Here is a 17,720-nt window from a genome sequence, read left to right on the forward strand (position 1 = left end):
TGAACACACACACACACAAACACACACACACACAACAAACAAGCAAACACAAACACACACATTTTGTTTAGATAAGCATCGATTTTGGCTTTTTTCGTATTATTTTCTTTACACACACACACACACACACACACACACACACACACACACACACACACACACACTCACACACACACACACACACACACACACACACACTCACAGAGAGAGAGAGAGAGAGGATCGTCAGTAGAGCATGTGGTGTCCTCGGCAAAATGGACCTCTGATGAAGGTAACTGAATTCCGATATCAAGGTCTCTCTCTCTCTCTCTCTCTCTCTCTCTCTCTCTCTCTCTCTCTCTCTCTCTCTCTCTCTCTCTCTCTCTCTCTCTCTCTCTCTCTCTCTCTCTCTCTCTCTCTCACATGAAACGTTATTATTATTCAGATTTTAATATTTTCTTTGTCATGTTTCTATTTTTTACTACTACTACTACTACTACTACTAAACTAAAATAGAGATTAATCACTCAAGTCAGTCAATCACTCCATCCCTTCCTCCCTCCCTCCCTCCCTCCCTCCCTCCCATCCACTCACCCCTTCCTTACCCTCTAACATATTCACTCACCTCCATTCCTTCATCTACATTTCCTTCCATCCCTACCAGCTCCTTCCTTAACCCTGACTCGCTCCTTCCTTTCTTGTGTATTCCCTTCCTTCCCTTTCACTTGGCCTCCCTCCCAGGTCGCTGCTGCTCGGCAAAGGGAGTTGAAGGGAGCATAGGCGGTAGTGTTGGGAATATCGTCTTTAGGGGAATTAGAAAGCCAATGGAAGTGAATACCTGACAGGCTTCCCGCGGTGAGGGGAAACCTTGCCTCACCTGCCCTCACCTTACCTTACCTGACGCTCCTTCACCTTGCCTTACCTAACCATACGGGTGCCTCTAATTGTATTTTGCCGCACCTTTAAGTACGTTGAGTAGTCTTGTTGTACGTTGCCTCATATAACTTTGTCTTGTTACTTTAATTTATCTTGCCGTACCTCCATTTTTTTTTATATCTGCTTATTTTACTTGATTTCCTTATCTAATCTTGTCTTTCTCCGCTTTATCTTTAATTATTTTCTTTTATCTTTCATTGCTTTAGATTGTTTTCCTTTACCTTTTCTTATTTGAACTTGACCTGACCTTACCTGACCTAATCTTATCTCATGTATCTTATCTTACATTGCTTCTGCTCTTTATCTTAATCGCTATTTCTCCTCTAATTTTATATATTAACGTTAATCTTTATTTTCTCTCACCCCACCACCACCACCACCACCACCACCACCACCACCACCACCACCACCACCACCACCACCACCACTACTACCTGACTATTATATAATTGTCACTTTTAACATAGTCCGGCACATGATTTGAAAGAGTTCCCTGATATTTCGTTATAAAAAGTTAACGTGACGCATGTTGTTGACCTCAGCTGTTGCCGTTGACCTCTCGCCTAAAAAGCTGTGCATTTATTAAACAGTTCCACTCGCTTAGTTAATGTTTTTCACGTACACCTTCATACAACGGTTTTGTGTTCCACCTATTGTAGTTGTATTCATTTAAAGTGATATATTTTTTTTAATTTTATTTATTTATTTTTTTTGTTTTAGCTTGGCGTGTAAGTTAACTTTGGGCTTTGAAATAACATAAGCAAAGTTGTAAGGAAGGTTGCAAGGGAGAAGTCATCAGGCCTACACGTGGCTTGGAAAATATACTGATAAACTGATTTATTTCCCTTGTCCTGATATACAGCAAGCGTCCTTAGTGTGCAGGGCTGCCAACCGTACCGTAATCACCAGTTGAGCCAAATAGTATCGTTCATTGTGTCAGAATGTAGATCTCTTATTTATTAAAGGTAGTTTTGGGAGCTGCTGTACACGCCAATACCCACCTAAGATTCATGTCCGTAAATTTTCCTTCATTTTAAAGTTTCCTGTTTACCAAAGTGATTGAATCCCAGTTATGGACGAGTGTTGAACAGAAAGAAATGAGTTTTTTTTTTTGTATATTTTGTTATTTTTTTTTACAGAAGGTCAGCGAGCGAGCTATATTGTTTTCATCACTTATCTCTATTCCTGAAGCTTCCTGCTGACTTAAAATGACGGATTCCAGTTAGTGTTGAGTGCTGCAAAGGAACAAGAGTGTAGTGTATTATATTTACTACTCGTGTGATGTATGTATTTGTATATTTTTTCCATCATTTGTCCCTTTTAAAGCTTTCTATTAACCCTAAATGATGAATTCCAATTGGAGTCGAGTGTTAAAAATGAACAATCAGAAAGGAGTGTATTTTGTTAACTGGATGTCGAGGTGTGATTTTTTTTCATTATCTCTCTTTTAAAGCCCGACTGAAGTGACTCAGTTCCTGGTAGGGATGAGTGATAAGCAGGAAGGAAGAACAAGAGAAGTGTTTTTATATAGAAAGTTCACGTGTATATTGTTTTCATCATCTACTTCTTTTTTTTTTTCTGTTTGCTAGAGGTGATTGCATTCTTGTTAGAGCAGGAAAGAACAGGATTATTATTATTATTATTGTTGTTATTATTATTATTATTATATTTTCATTTATTTATTTATTTATTTTTATTTTTTTACTTGTAGAAGGATATGTGAGGTACGTTCTTTTCATCTATTTAAAACAAAAAGATTAAGCTTGGTACAATTACTGTTAAGTGTGAATACTAAGCAGGAAGGAGAAGCAAGATGTATGTGTGTGTGTGTGTGTGTGTGTTATAGAAGGTCCACGTGTGAGCTATATATTTTTCACCATTTCTCAACGCCATTAGCACTGCATAGTAATAAACCTTCCTTGACGAAATTCCCCACTTGCTAGCTCTATTTTTTTCAGTCCTAAATTTCTCAACCTCATTAGCACCTCAGAGTAAAAAGTGCCTGTGAAAGAAGCTTAACGTGTAAAGTATATATATTTTTTGGCATCATTTCTCGAGGTCACTAACACTTCATACCAAAGCATCCCTCAGTGACGTCAAACTCCGTGTTAGCAATATATTTTCAAATTTTTCGACATCATTAACCCTTTGACTGCCTCTTGGTACACCTTTCGCGTGTCACCGGTCACTAGGGCATTTTTACTTTAAGGTGGGTAGAAACTGCAAAATATATTCGTTTTCATCGCTAACTTTATTGCGGGTCCTTATAATGACTTCACGTATTGCTTCTGCTGCTGATAATTGTTCCGTGCCGCAGTGAAAAAGTTAACACCTTAAAAAAAAAAAAGAAAAAAATCTCTCGCTGACAAAGCCTCACGTGTTAGCAATATTTTCATCATTTTTTTCCGTAATATCATATCATTAACACGCCACAGCAGTAAAACATTCCCCCGGTGACTTCGACTACACAACTTAGAGAATCACAAGCGAACGTAACCTAACCATTTACTCAGGCCCGTGCTCGCCTCGTCGCAGCGCTCTCCTGATTGGTTCATCAAAGTTTTACAAAAGAGCGAAAACTTTTGAGGTGACATTTTCGTTTCGTTGCCTCATGTCCCCCCTTGGCCCCTCCCCCTTGTCCCCCTCCCCTCCCTGCCTTCCCAAACACCCACATACTGATAAACACTCGCCCTGTTTGACGCATTACTCCAATTTCCTCCGCTTGCCTGCAGGGTTGCGACGAGAGAGAGAGAGAGAGAGAGAGAGAGAGAGAGAGAGAGAGAGAGAGAGAGAGAGAGAGAGAGAGAGAGTGAGTGAGTGGGGGTGGCAGGACAGCAAGGGAAACACGAATAAGGGAGTGATATGGAATGAAATGAATGTTCTGGCTTCTGACTGGCAGGTAAACGCTAAATAGTCAGGTAAACAGGCAGGTGTGTGTGTGTGTGTAGACAGGTGAGAAATGTATATAAACAGACAGGTAGACTTGGTGATTGACAGACGGGTAGATAGATAGACAGTGAAGTAGATAGATAGACAGACAGACAAATGTACAGAAAGGTGAAGGGACAAGTACATACACACACAGATAAATAAATAAACAGACAGGTAGGTATGCAGACTCCTCCGCCTTTAGAGAGAGAGAGAGAGAGAGAGAGAGAGAGAGAGAGAGAGAGAGAGAGAGAGAGAGAGAGAGAGAGAGAGAGAGAGAGAGAAACATGAATAGAAGTGCTCTCTCTCTCTCTCTCTGTGTGTGTGTGTGTGTGTGTGTGTGTGTGTGTGTGTGTCGCGTGAATACCAACACTCGCAGTCCATGTTATGTTATGTTAGGTTATGCACGAACACTCCCGGAGAACTTGTACATCTTCTGACGAGATTTACACACACACACACACACACACACACACACACACACACACACACACACACACACACACACACACACACACACACACACACACACACACACACACACACATTTCCCGTCAGGTACATACACGTAATGGGAGAGGAAAACAAGTTATGTCCTTCTCCTCTTCCTCCTCTTCCTCTTCCTCCTCCTCTTCCTCCTCTGTAACTCTAGGGGCCCCAGGACGTTTAGGAGACATAAAAAAGGCATGAACGAAGGATAGGGGAGAAGTAAACGAGAATGAACACGAAGAGAAATAGTAGTAGTAGTAGTAGTAGTGGTGGTGGTGGTGGTCGTGCTTGTAGTAGTAGAAGGAAATGGGGACTAGGAATTTTAAACGAGGAGTAGGAAGAGGAAGAAGGGAAGAACAAGATGAGTAGTTAAAGGAGGAGAAGGAGGAGGAGGAAGAAGAGAAGTAAAAGGAAGATTAGAAACAGAAGAGTAAACTAGATGAACATATGAACGTGGAAGAAAAGGAGGAGGAAGAAGAAGAAGAAGAAGAAAAGAATAAGAAGAAAAGGAGGAGGAAGAAGAAGAAGAATAAGACGAACAGAATAGGAGGAGGAATAGGAGGAGGAAGAAGAAGGAAACTCGGTGCCTTAAGGGTGTTTGTGTAAGGAGGGGTCGGTGAAGAGTTTTGAAAGGAGAGAGTAGAGAGAGAAAGATAGTAAAGAAAAAAATGTTGGAAATTATTCGAGAAGAGAAGGAAAAAAAAAGACTCATGTTTTAATTTTTTATATTGTTTAAGGAAGATGAGAGAGAGAGAGAGAGAGAGAGAGAGAGAGAGAGAGAGAGAGAGAGAGAGAGAGAGAGAGAGAGAGAGAGAGAGTTTGTAGTTTTTAGAAAGCAAGACTAAATGTATTTGCGATTTTTTTTATTGCATACGAAAAATTATTATTTCTTTATCATTCATTTTTCTTTTCCTTTTTTTTTTTTTTATAGATCCTAGAAATGAAATTGCTCTCTCTCTCTCTCTCTCTCTCTCTCTCTCTCTCTCTCTCTCTCTCTCTCTCTCTCTCTCTCTCTCTCTCTCTCTCTCTCTCTCTCTCTCTCTCTCTCTCTCTCTCTCTCTCTCTCTCTCTCTCTCTAGCACATGAACAGTATAATACAAAATATCTATACTAGTAGTCTAACCGCACCCTCCTCCTCCTCCTCCTCCTCCTCCTCCTCCTCCTCCTCCTCCTCCTCCTCCTCCTCCTCCTCCACGTTCCTCTGTTGGCCTCTCCACACGCCCTTACTTTACCTTTCCTGCCCTTTGTTCCTCCTCCTCCTCCTCCTCCTCCTCCTCCTCCTCCTCCTCCACGTTCCTCTGTTGGCCTCTCCACACGCCCTTACTTTACCTTTCCTGCCCTTTGTTCCTCCTCCTCCTCCTCCTCCTCCTCCTCCTCCTCTTATCCTCCTTGTACTCTCTCCACACTTCCTTGTTTTCCCTTTGCCAGCTTATGTTATTTCCCTTTCCGCTTCTTCCTCTTCTTGTTTTCCTTTCTCCTTGTGTTCGTTTGGTGGTTGTTTCTCCTCCTTTTCTCTTTCTCTTCTCTTCTCTTCGCTGCTGTTAATTGGTAAAGGAGAGGAGGAAGGAGAGGAGGAATGTATGAAGGGAGGAAAGGAATGTAAGGATTGTTTTGCAGAATATAGAATAGAAGAGGAACGAAAGGAGAGGAACAGGAGGAGGAGGAGTAGGAGGAACTGATGAATGTGGAAGAAGAAAAGAAGATACTGGTGATGAAAGAGAAGTAGGAAGGAAAGTGGAGAAAAAAGGAGAAGGAAGTTAATTTCAAGAGGCTAGAGTTAAGAAGAGAGACAGAAAAAGAGGAAGAAAAAATAGGGAGAGGAGAGAGTAGAGGTGTGTGCAAGAGACTTCTAATTAGATGGAGGGAAGGAGAGAGAGGAGTGGAGAGGATCGAGGAGAGAAAGAGACGGAAGGGGAGATGGAGTGGAGAAGAGGCAGGAAAGAGGAGAAAAAAATAAAAAAAGCTTTGAATAGTAAGAGTGAGGAGGGAGAGAAGATTCCAAAGGGAGGGAGGGAGAGGAAAAGGGACAAGATTCTGAAAGGGGGAAGCTGTAAAATTAATTAGGGAATCTGTTCATTGAGTTCTTGTTAATTAAAAGGTATTATTTATTTGACTTCACTAATGATGATGATGAAAATATAAAACTTGAAGTAAGAAGTGCATGTGTGCTAAGAATGAGTTATGAAATTAGATGTAAAGGCATCCCAAATATTGTGGCTCTTCCGTGATTACTGAGAGAAACAGGAAATGAACGTGGTAAGCAAGCAGTGGGAAAAGAGGAAGGAATATGATAGTAAAGACTGCAGAAATAACTAAATCCTGAAGTGATACGTGGAAAGCAAGCAGTGGGAAAAGAGGAAAGCAAGCAGTGGGAAAAGAGGAAGGAATATGATAGTAAAGACTGCAGAAATAATTAAATCCTGAAGTGATAGGTATGAAAGTGGGACAAAAAATGAGAAGAAATGAAGTCATGAGCGAAAAGAAGGAAGGAAAGAGAAAAACTGATGAACAGGAAAGGAGAACAAGATAGAGAAATTACCACAGTGGTAGTGAAAGTGTTGAATGATGAATACAAAATAAATAAATAAAAAAAGATAAATAAATAAAAAAAGATAAAGAAAATGCAAAAATAAGAAAAAAAAAGCAAGAGAACATGATAATATATGCACAACGGGGTAGTCAGTATTGTGAAATTCCCATACGATGAAATACGATTCAAAATATAAAAATATTAGCAAGAACTGAAAAAAATGAATAAAAAAAAAACTGGAGATATCGAAATAATGAAACTCGTAAACGACATTGAAAAAAAAAAGTGCATGTGATAGATACGATGGTAATAAAAAAGACAATGATAAAAACAAAAATTAAATTAAAGAAAAATACGTGGTCGAAATAATGAAATTCTCAAATGACACGTACATAAAAAAAAAATCTCATGATAAATACGAAAAGAATGCAAGAAAAAAAAATAAAACAATAAATAAGTCAAAATAATGATATTCCTTAATGACAGATACAAACAAACATGACAAATACAATAAAAAGAAAGGCGAAAGGTTATTTATAGAGGAAAGAATAAATATAAATGCCTGGGAGCGCAGTGACCTCTTCGTCTTAATTAGTTTTGACTGATTACGAAAAATAAATGTAGGAAGTGTAATTAGTGAGCAAGGGGTAACGCAACGAGGAGCTGCAGCAGATTTGTTGGTTCTTTGTAGTTTATGGTACAGTTTGATCTAAAATAAAGCAGAGAGAGAGAGAGAGAGAGAGAGAGAGAGAGAGAGAGAGAGAGAGAGAGAGAGAGAGAGAGAGAGAGAGAGAGAGAGAGAGGGGGGGATGCTGTCAACAGAAGTAGTGTGCGTGCGTGCGTGTCTGTCTGTCTGTGTGTCTGGCCCAGTTCTGATTATACTTTTCTTCTTTTTTCTCCTTTTTTTTTATATTGTATTTTCTCTCTAATTTCTCGCCATGTTACAAGAAAAAATGAAATATGAAGCTGAGTTAATTCCAAGTTATTTTCGATTTTTATATTTTCTTTAAATATTTCTCTCTCTCTCTCTCTCTCTCTCTCTCTCTCTCTCTCTCTCTCTCTCTCTCTCTCTCTCTCTCTCTCTCTCTCTCTCTCTCTCTCTCTCTCTCTCTCTCTCTTTATTGTGTGTGTGTGTGTGTGTGTGTGTGTGTGTGTGTGTGTGAAATATAACTGAGAGTAAGAAAAAATGGTGGGAGGAAAATAAAAGAGCAGGTAGGAGGAAGAAGAAGAAGAGGAGGAGGAGGAGGAGGAGGAGGAGGAGGAGGAGGAGGAGGAGGAGGAGGAGGAGGAGGAGAAGAATGTGAAGAGGAGGAGGTGGATGTGGAGGAGAGGGAAAGAGGAAGAGGGAAGGAATGAAGAATAGGAGGAGGAATTGGAAAAAAAAATCATGAGAATAAAAGGAGAAGGTGACAGAGGAGGAGAAGAAGGAAATGAATGTGAAGGAGAAAGAAGAAAGTGCGGAGAAATGGAAAGGATTAAAAGGAGGAATAGAAAAAAAAGAAAATAAAAGGAGAAAGGAAGAGGAGGAAGGCAAAAAAAGAAGGAGAAGCGGAGGAACGAAGAGAAGGAGGAGGAGGAGGAATCAGAAAAAAATGAGAATAAAAGGGGAAGGGGAAAGAGAAGAAGCAAGAAGAAGAGGAGGAGGAGGAGGAGACAGAAAGCGAGCAACAATGAGAAATTCTCTCCATAAATCTGCATATTCTCTTCTCATCCTGTCGGCGGAAAAAGAGACCGCATTAATTTAATTCTCCTTAGGGTTACTTGCTTTCCGCTTGCCTTAATTGAACGGTCATAAGTACATTTTTTCCTTCAGGTTATGTCTAATATTTGTTTATGTTGCGTTGGCGGGGCAAGGCTTATTATTCCTGCTTTGCTTTCAGACCAGACAAGACCAGACTACACGAGGCGAGGGCAGGACGGACTTGACTTTGTGTTTTCCGTCTTGCTGTTTGGAGAAATTGACTTGTATTTAGTTACGTGAGGTACTGGTTATAAAATAGGGAGATATTGCTTCTCAAAAATGAAAATATCGGTTCTCAGATTGTAGTAGATGGCTGGAAAATACACGGTAATCTTATTTTCAGTGCAGTCAGATGGTACGATTTTAAAAGATGACCAGATATATTCATGAGTAAGGATGTTTACCTGAAGTTAGAAAGAGAAGGGTATTGTTTCTCGTGGAGTGGAGTGGAGTGGAGTGGAGTGGAGTGGAGTGGAGTGGAGTGGAGTGGAGTGGAGTGGAGTGGAGTGGAGTGGAGTGGAGTGGAGTGGAGTGGAGTGGAGTGGAGTGGAGTGGAGTGGAGTGGAGTGGACCCAGTAACCAGATTGATAGTGCTCAGTCAGTAGGGAGGCTTTGAAAGTAGACTCAATGAATATTTTTTAAAGATTTCACTGGATTAAAACATATAATTAAGCAATTTCTCAACGTAATTAGCAGTAGGATATAATTAAAAGGCAAGAATAACTCATAAGTAAATAGTACCACATATTACACCTCCTTTACTTAAATCCTATATCAGTAGTAGGTAGGTACTGAAACAATCTTAGCTACTATACCAATATCTTAACGTAACGAGCTGTAGGTGAAGATTGAGAGAAAGAAACATCAGAAGTAAACACAACGACATATAACACTCTGCTTCCCATTTTTTATCAATAGTAGGTGGTTAATGAAGCGTACAAAACATACAGGGAGGCATAATGATACAACTTTCATAACGTAATGGAGAGGTTATGATGATGAGTCAAGGATACATAAAAAAAAATAAATAATGCAGCATACTACACCAGTCCTTCACTTTCTTTAGTATGTGGAACCCTTAAACACAGGAATCTTAACCCTTTCATTGTGATATCCAGCAATTGTGAACGTTAGAGGCACTATACAAACCCTTTACAACCACGTGCAGGAAATAAGAGAGAGAAAATAACATAACTTTCCTGTATCTTCCCTGTATAATGTTTAAAAATGGCTGTAGAGAAAAAAAAAGACAAAATAGCAAATACAGTTAGAATATTGAGTGTTATTATAATTTCTCAATGTAATCAGCAGCAACAGGTAAAAAATTGAGACATGAATACATAATAAACATGACACAATACATCTCTTGACTTACACATCTGTTATATACACGTCTCTCAATAACCTCTCTCTTTCACAATAACAATACATCCCTTCATTTTATATAACTAGTAGGTGGGGCACTTGAGACAGCTGTACGTACATCATAAATCAATACTTTAATGAACTACACTTGTATTTCACGTAACTAACGAAGCCTACTGGTTAATAGCGCCAGCCAAGCGTGACATTTGAAGGATGGCAACAATTTTTTGTCTCTCAGGCAAGGCAAGGGAGCGAGTCAGGGAAACGCGGTGCCTCAACATTTTATTTAATTGTTATCTCGTATTCAAGTGTTATTGGGTAGTTTTTTTTATAATATGTAGGGTGGGGAATATTTTAATGGCTGCTTCTAGTGGTGATTAGGAAGTAGAGAGAGAGAGAGAGAGAGAGAGAGAGAGAGAGAGAGAGAGAGAGAGAGAGAGAGAGAGAGAGAACTAGATAGACATGAACACAAACAGCGAAAATACAAATAATAGAAAGAGAAAACAGAGACAACTAGATAGACAAACACAAACAGGCAAAACACAGGTATTAGAGAGAGAGAGAGAGAGAGAGAGAGAGAGAGAGAGAGAGAGAGAGAGAGAGAAAAACAGACCATCAGACAAGACAAACACAAACAGGACACATACAGATAGCCAGAAGGTTCACACATAACTATCATCACAGTATTCTCACTCTTACGTACAAATGTTTTAATAGTCTCCTCAGTATACCTTCCTTTATTCTGTCTATCCATTCAAAGCGAATAGCGAAGAGCTGTGGAGATGAAGGCGATACAGAAGGAAGCTTTGAATCCTTTTATTATGTCAATTCTTCCCTTTGCCATAAACATATTTTAGACAATTTCTTGCATCCTCAGCCACGTCTAAACATTGTATTGCCTAGAAACTTAAATATCTACTATTTTAACGCCATTTTTAGAACGAAGCTTTGACCGAACTCTCTCTTTAATGTTTGCCTATTCTTCCCTTAACCACCAACAATTTTAGACAATACCTTACATCCTCAGCCTCGTGTAAACATTATATTGCCTGGAAATTAAAATATCAACTCTTTTAACCCTATTTGTCTCGTGTAGATGTTTATAAATATTTCCTACGGTTTTTTTTTTCAAGATCGTGAATTGTTGGTTATGAAAGAGGCTTAAAAAAATTGAATATATGCTTCTTCAATCCTTTCTCTTATTTGTACCAATAGAGTTTTGTATCTTGAACTGTTTGGTTATCAGAGAAGCTTAAGAAATAAATATCTATGCCTTTAATCCCTTCTCTTATTTGTACCGTTAAAACATTATATAAAACTACATTTCTCCCTTGTAGAAGCTTATAACCACTTCCTCAAATACTCTACATTCGGTTATCTCAAGGACTTAACATCTCTACCTGTCCCGCTATTGACAGACAAACGTAAAGCCATTAACAGACACTCAATTTATAAACCATTATAGCATAGACGGATGGACAGCAATAGAAAGACATAGAATACTCGTTTCCTTCCGCTAATCTCTCAAAGAAGTAAAGGAGATGAGGTGCAGTGGGGAAGAGAGGAATGGGAAGAGGAATGGGAGAGAAGTAATGTGGAAAGATTGGCAGAGAGGAATGGGAAAGAGAGGATATGTGTGGGGGAGAGAGAGGAATGGGGAAGAGGTTTTTGGAGAGAGGAATGGAGGAGGAAAGGATGGTTGGCAATGGGGAAAAGATGAAATGGGAGGAGAGGGAATGGGAGAAAGGCAATGAAAGAGAGGTTTAGGAGAGAGGGAATGGGAGGGGGAGATGTCAGCAATACGGAAGAGAGGAATGAGAGAGAGAGGCAGGTTGGCAATGGGAGATGGACATGGGAGAGAGAGAGAGAATGTTAGCATTAGAGAAAAGAGGAATGGGGGAGAGAGAGAGAGGGGGGCATGGATGAGAGAGGTTAGCAATGGGGAAGAGGCATGAGAGATTCGATGTGGGGGTGGTAATGGGTGAAAGGAATGGGGGAAGCTGGAGGAGATGAAAGCAGAGCAGAATCCCACCTCATTATCCTTGATGAATGGGCCTGGCGTTTTCTTGCCATCATTTGCAACTCGATTACCAAGGAAATGGATTCACCTGTAAGAAAGAGGATTCGTCCAAGTCGTTTAGGATCTGAAAGAGAGAGAGAGGGAGGGAGGGAGGGAGGGAGGGAGGGAGGGAGGGAGGGAGAGAGAGAGGGAGGGAGGGAGGGAGGGAGGGATACGTATGGATTAGTTAGGAAATTTAGTAGGGAAAAGAAAAAAGTAAAAGGTCGTTTTAGAGAGAGAGAGAGAGAGAGAGAGAGAGAGAGAGAGAGAGAGAGAGAGAGAGAGAGAGAGAGAGAGAGAGAGAGAGAGAGACACTCTAATTAGGTGGTGGAAACAAATGAACCTTGAGAGACAACTGTTGCTTTTCTGAATTTGTTATAACAGCTCTCGGGAGAAATGAAGGAGGAACAAAGGAACACAAAGGATGAACAAATATGAAGGTGAATACTGCTTTTAAATGGTTGTGATAAGAGATGGAAAAGGGGAAGAGGGCAGGAGGATGAGGCTAGTTACCTTTAGTCTCGCAAATCTGAGTGATATTAACTTTGTCAAATAAAAAATGTCTGAAGAAAAATGAAAGTCTGAAGAAAAACGTCAATTACTTGCAGATGCGATGGCCGGGAATCGAACCCGGGTCAACTGCTTGGAAGGCAGCTATGCTCACCACTATACCACCATCGCCTGAAGGGAAGAAGTGGTTTTATATCATGTATGTCTCGATTTACTGTTTGAACTTAGGGTTTCGTCAGTTTGCTGGTCTTGGGGAGGGAGTCGCTCATCACTACACACAGATACACACGTAAACAGACATAAATTGAAGTTTGCTTACAATTTCAAACATAATTTAGATACATCTAAAAACACGCCATAGAATAAATACATATTACTGGAATAAGTACAGAATAATTATTGGAAGTCAGTTGCCTCACGTAACCTACTTGTCAATATAACACGACCTAGCCATATGTAACCTAACCTAACCTACCCTACCCTATTCTAACCTAATCTATGCTAACCTTAGCTAACCAGACCAACCCAGCTTTACCAAACCCAACAAAGCCAAGCCAAACAATTCTAAACAAATTTAAACCAACCCTTTCTAACTTAACCCAGCCCAACCTAACCTTAACCAAACCTAACCTAGTCTAACCTAACCTAACCTAACCTAACCGAGCGTATATCAAAAGCGCGGATTCGAGAAAGCGACCGCGTTCGAAACTCACCCTTAAAGTACTATCAAATGCGCGGCAAGGTTAATCCGTTCACTCGCTGTGTCATTGAGAATCATTCGGTGTGTCATAATGCTTCACACTGTTCACCGAGACCACCGCGAGTGTCTGTCTCGATGGTTTCCTGTTCAGTCTGCTGCTGTTTCCTGACAGTCAATCCTGTGTTGTCATAACTTGCAGCTATGGAGTTTACGATTTCCCAAACAAACAAAGGCAAGAAGTGTTTGATGCACGATGGATATAAATACAGAGTGGACAGTACATTGGTGGACGGATGCATTTCTTGGAGATGTACCAACAAGAAATGTAAAGGTAGACTTAGAACAGACAACACAGTGACTGCCATTGTTCCAGTTGATTTGGAGCATAACCATGAAAAAGAAGAAAGAAAACTTGAAAGACAACAACTACGTGCACAGGTGAAACGGAAGGCGACTGACGACATGACGGCAAGGCCATCTAAGCTCATTAGAACGGAGTTGCATACATTTCCTGAAAATGAGCTAGAATCAGGTGATCTAAGATCTATAGCACAATCATTATACCGAGAAAGACGGAAAGCGTATCCTGTATTGCCTAAAACTCGTGAGGAAGTACATCGTGCTCTAAATTCTATGAATACAACTACGACGAAAGGTGAAGATTTCATCCTTGAAAATAATCCATATTCTGGTATGGTTATCATTTCATGTATTACTAATCTTGCATTTCTGGCGAACAATGCTGAAGAGATCTTCGTTGATGGGACCTTCAAGAGCTGTCCGAAGTTCTTCTACCAACTATACACCATACATGGATTGTGTAAAGGGCATTATATTCCATTAGTGTATGCCCTCTTGCCAGGTCAGTCTGAAGATATTTATAGAAAGCTGTGGAAATGTTTAAATGACATTTGCAACTCAAAGAATATGCAACTGGAACCCTCAGTGATACATGTTGATTTTGAATTTGCCATGCTCACTGTTCTGAGAGAGAGATTTCCAACCGCTGTGATCAAATGTTGTAGATTTCATTTAGGCCAGGCATGGTGGAGAAAAATTCAGAACCTGGGCCTAAGTAAGGATTACAAGGACACCAACAGTGATATAGGCCAGTGGCTGAAATTATCATTTGGTCTACATTTCTCGACGCAATTATCGACGCAATTATATGAAGGCCTTGGGAAACAGATTCACAGCAAGAACAAACGTGTAACTGAGTTTTTATGGAAGAGGAGAAGTGTTTTTATAAAGGATTGCAAGGTGTATGACGAATGTTTTATGACATAAACTGGTTTTATGGACACATATTTTTTATACAGTTTCTATAAAATTTTTTAAAGTTTTATAAAGGACTGCAAGGACAAGCCTGTACTAAGGTGCAAGAAGAATATACTTAAAAGGTCAATCCTATACTTAATTAACAAATATACAATTTTTCCTACAACAGGTGAACGATCGTTATTGAACGTATAAACAATCTGACTTAGAGGTGAGTGATTCGAGAAAGCGACCGCGTTCGAAACTCACCCTTAAAGTACTATCAAATGCGCGGCAAGGTGAGTGAGAGGTGAGTGATAAAACGCGCTTTTGACTTGATATTCTAACGCGCTTTTGATAGCAATATATCAGCAACGTTTTCCGCGCTTTTGATATGCCAATCCGCGCTTTCGTAAAACGCCGAACCTAACCTAATCTAATCTAATTTAATCATATCTCACCTCACCCTCACCTCACCTCACCTCACCTCACCCTCACCTCACCTCACCTCACCACCTCGCCTCGCCTAGCACAGTCCAGCCTAACGTAACCTAACTCAACCCAAGTCAAGCCAACCCTTCACCATACCTGCCATCTCAACACACCTCATCACGACAGGTATAATCCCCTTAATTATCCGCCGCCCACCTACGTAATTAGGAGAGCAGTTAATAAAATGGAATCAGGGGCCCGAAACGCATCACCCCTTCCCCCTTCCCCTGCACCCCCTTCCCCTGCTTCCCCTTCCCCTGTGTTCTTCTCCTCCTCCAACCCCAAGCAGTGTTCGGAGGCGTTATTTCCAGGGAAACAAAGGCGTGGGCGATTCGATGAGGAGAAATGCACACTTGGAGGAGGATCCAGGAAATTGTGTTGGTGTGTTGTGTGTTTAGGTAGCGTGGATGTTGTCTCTCATCATAGTGTACATTGGAGAACTTTTTTTTTTTTTTGTTCCTGTTATTTTTCTTAGGTATATTGAACATAAGCACACGGCTTTTAGTTTTGTTATCGTTCTCAGCCATTTTAGAGAACATTTTTTTATCGTTATCTTTCTGAGGGTTGTTAGAGCACACGCCTTTTAGTTCTTGTTATCGTTCTCAGGCAGAGCTCACTAGTTTGTTTGTTCCTGTTATTGTTCTCATGATTCGAACTGTATTTGTCTTGTTTAATTTCCTCTTGTATTATTTTTAAATGGTAACTGCGCATCAGACTCCTTGTTATTGTTTTTGTTCTTCTTAACCCTTTCACTGCGGTATGCAACAATTCACAAACCTAAAAACAATATTTGGAGTTTTTAGAATAACAAGAAAAAGAAGGGATAAAAATCATTTGCAGTTTCTAAGCAGAGCAGTGGCAGGAGCTGGCTGGTAAATGAGTCAAGATGTCTCTGAAGCGGGAATAGCTGTGAAATTGTTAAAACTCAAACTCTCTTCATGTATTTTTCTTTTATTGCATATTGTTTGATTTCTCAGTTCGTCTTTAATTGTGCACGCTGGGGAATGAATACATTGGTTTGGCTTTTGTTCCTGTTGTTCTCAAGACTCTAACTTTATTTATCTATTGTTTTATTTCCATGCTTTCTTTTGTTTTGTTTTGTTTAATTTCCTTGTCTGTCATTAGTGTTTTTTTTTTCTCTTTATCCTTCATAGAATTTGAACTCGTTAATAATTGTTCAGACACTTGTTGCTTTGCTTTCTCTTCTTTGTATTTTCTTGGAACTCAAATTTTCGCATTTAATTTTTTCATGGGTTTTCGTTTGAATTCCCTGTCTTTAAATACACTCATGATCTCTCTCTCGTTTTCTGTTCTTATTTATCTTATTTTTTCATGGGTTTTCGTTTGAATTACCTGTCTTTAAATACACTCATGATCTCACTCTCGTTTTCTGTTCTTATTTACCTTATCTTAAAATTCAAACCGTATTCCTTTTGTTTTGTTTCATTTCCTTGTGTATTTTATTCCCATCAGCAACTTTCCTTCATTAATTGTGTTTACTGAACAGTCATTTTATTTCTTGTGCTTCTTCTTCCTAGGACTTGAACACTATTTCTTTATATTGTTGCTGTCATGTTGCTTGTAGAGTGTTGATTTGTGTTTCTTTTTGCAGGTAAGTGTGTTGATGTGGCCACGTTGGATCTGCCTGTCTGGTGTTTGGTGAGTCGAGTGTTGCTACTTTCTCGCTTCTTTTGTTTTTGTTTGTTCTTGTCTCTTACGTTCTTGTATTGCTTATGTTCTTGTGTTCTTGTGTTCTCCCGCTTGTGTTCTTGTTCTGTTCTCGTTTCTTTATATTCTTGTGTTCCTGTGTTCTCGTTTACATTCTCATGCTTAGTTTATCATGCCCTTATTTTTGTTTTCTTGTTCTGTTATTGCTTCACACTTGCCAGCTCTATCTTCACTACATCTGTTAATGTGTTCTTAATCTATCGCTTCTCGTGTTTATCTTGTCATGCCCTTAAATTTTTCTTACTGTTCTATTATTGTTTCATATGTGCTAGTTCTATCCTCACTACGTCTGTTACTGTGTTGTTAATCTATCGCTGGTGATGCCTGTAGTTATATTTTCAGTAACCATCTTGCGTTTCTCTGTTTTCCTCTTATGTTCTCGTGTTCCTATCTCTCTCCATCATCACAATTATTCCCCACCTGCCTGCCCCTGTTCCGCCTCTGTGCCCTATTAGCAGCACAGGGCGCAGGTGTTCCCGTGCCTGTCATAATTTGCATCCTAAGCACCATTAGCCTGCCCATCGTCCCATTTTGAAATCGGCCTTAATGTAATTATCTCATCCGAAAAGCTCAGTAAATCTATTTTATCGGCACGGCGCTTAATTATCAGGCCTGTTGTTTTTTTGTTTTTGTTTTTGTTGTTGTTGTTGTTGTTGGTGTTGGTGTTCTTGGTGGTGGTGGTTGCTCTTGTTAGTTGTTGTTGTTGTTGCTGTTGGTGGTGGTGGTCGTTGTTGTTTGGTGGTGGTGGTGGTGGTGGTGGTTGTTGTTGTTGTTGTTGGTGGTAGTGGTGGTGGTTGTAGTAATAGCTATTGTTATTACTTCTACTACTACTACTACTACTACTACTACTTCTACTTTTATTATCACAATTCAGTTTCTCTTCGCCACCAAATCATGTCATATCTCTTACTAATATCCATCATTTTTATTTTATTTTTTTTCATATTGAACTGCATAATTTCCTCGCATAGTCATTTAATGTGTCTCTTCCCCTCTTCCCCCTCCT

General features: G+C 39.8%; 1 long non-coding RNA gene and 1 other non-coding gene across 4 annotated transcripts in view; one reads left to right on the plus strand and one right to left on the minus strand.

Moving 5' to 3' along the window:
- The window catches only part of LOC135088718 (uncharacterized), a 109,289-nt gene that overhangs the window by 54,987 nt on the left and 36,582 nt on the right, over positions 1–17,720 (plus strand). Inside the window, exon 3 of one of the 3 annotated variants that reach the window (XR_010261089.1) lies at positions 12,636–12,736. The exons of 1 other annotated variant lie outside the window; for it this stretch is intronic. This is a non-coding gene — a long non-coding RNA (uncharacterized LOC135088718). Of the gene's footprint in view, positions 1–12,635; positions 13,200–17,720 lie in introns of those variants that run through there. One more of the 3 variants, XR_010261088.1, reaches the window with a different exon arrangement.
- Trnag-ucc (transfer RNA glycine (anticodon UCC)) lies at positions 12,637–12,708 on the minus strand. The gene has a single exon. It is a non-coding gene; the product is annotated as a tRNA-Gly (tRNA).

This window comes from Scylla paramamosain, chromosome 31 (assembly GCF_035594125.1).
Source record: "Scylla paramamosain isolate STU-SP2022 chromosome 31, ASM3559412v1, whole genome shotgun sequence".
Taxonomy (NCBI): Eukaryota; Metazoa; Arthropoda; class Malacostraca; order Decapoda; family Portunidae; genus Scylla; species Scylla paramamosain.